Source organism: Anoplophora glabripennis, unplaced genomic scaffold, assembly GCF_000390285.2.
Source record: "Anoplophora glabripennis isolate ALB-LARVAE unplaced genomic scaffold, Agla_2.0 scaffold2227, whole genome shotgun sequence".
Lineage (NCBI taxonomy): Eukaryota > Metazoa > Arthropoda > Insecta > Coleoptera > Cerambycidae > Anoplophora > Anoplophora glabripennis.
This window is the reverse complement of record NW_019418313.1, coordinates 14,925-16,740: the sequence shown is the minus strand read 5'-3', so window position 1 is coordinate 16,740 and position 1,816 is coordinate 14,925.

Below are 1,816 nucleotides of genomic sequence, written 5' to 3'. Positions count from 1 at the left end.
TTCAAACCTTGTTTAATATACTATTACAATGTAATATAACCAAATCATGCGACCCTAGTGGTGAATGAATTGCAAAGCAGCTTACGTTAATCGTTAGCACTGCCAACTTACCTCTCATCGAAATCCCACCGCCGCGCCACCTGTGTGAAATCACAAAAACCAAATTCTTGTTCATCTAGTTTGTGTTAAAATACAATTCAATGCTCTTCAATTTCTTAAAAAGCGGCCCTTCGTAGAATTCAACGAGAGGCCCTAAACATAGCCACTCCGATACTGATTTTATTTGATTAATATTCATACATGCATACATTTTACGTTACAATACATATAAAAGAAGTCATCAAAGCGTAGGCGAATTCTTTCAAAAATAAATTTTTACAGTTATAAGATTAAAACTTTTGCCTCTAACTAAGTGCGCAAAGATACGCCGTTATTTTTCCCACAGAAAAACGTCAGCGACTGTAATTTGTATGAGTGGTTGCTCGACCGCCTCCTATATTATGCAACCCATCAGAAACCTAGCGGAGGGTTGTAACTGATGCATATTTATGCTTTAAAGTTTTGCATGCGAACAGAATGGTCGATAGATCACTGGGAGGGAAATGCTTGCAGGTTTCATGTCGGGATATTTATATCTCACCCACTCAATGTCAAATATTCATTAGTTTTCATGAAGGGCAAATAACACTTGACGCCTCTGAAAACATAGTTTCAGGCTGACAGTCAGTGTGTCATGTTATATAAAGGTTCATCCTATTTTATACTTTTTGTTTAAAATATGTGTCATGTTAATAATAATAATAATAATAATTAAACAAATCACAAAATTATGAAAATTAACATTTAACACATATTACTCGTTTAAATTACTATAATCTTTCAATTTTTGGAAATGTAAAAAGTAGACGGCTTGAAAATACTGCGCTGAGTTTTTTATTCAGGATAGTTAAGGGCGTTTCACTAGTGTAAGATATTGGTAAATTTCTATGGCAAAGATACTTCAGAATTATACAGGGTGTTTCAAATAATGATGATTGATGACAAAGGGCAAGTCATTTACACAGACTTTTCAAAGGCCTTTGACAAGGTTAATCATAGTGCTACGTAACTTGGAACGGTATGGTTTCAGTGATAGCTTACTCCGCCTTTTCAATATTTACCTATATCATCGAAAGATGTATGTCTCTTTTAATGCGGCATCGGGAGTACCTTAAGGCTCTAACTTGGGGCCACTTCTTTTTATATTATTTGTAAATGACTTATCTCTAACATTAAAGTCAAATCATCTTATGTTTGCCGACGACTTGAAATTGTTCTTGAATATATCATCTGCGGCTGATTGTTTGTTATTGCAAGACCTTGTGGATCGTGTTTATATATGGTGTACTGATAATTATTTACCTGTTAACAAAAATAAATGCAAAGTGTGTACGTTTACTCTTAAAAATCAGCCTTTCATATTTGATTATAATATAGGTATGTCACCTTTAACTCGTTTTCAGAACATTAAGGATCTTGGTGTAATGTTTGACAGCAGATTGTCTTTTGCTGATCATATTAATTCAAGTATTAAATCCGCTTATAGTATGCTAGGCTTTGTTATAAGAAATACAAAATCTTTTACCGATATAGGTGCATTGAAGAGTCTATACTATTCACTCGTACGTTCGAAACTCGAATATTGTAGCCTTATTTGGCACCCATGTTATCAAATATACAGTAACCACTTGGAAAGAATACAGCGGCGTTTTCTCAAATTCCTGTCTTTTCGTGTTGACAATTTTTATCCTGACAGGGGATACAACCACCAATTACT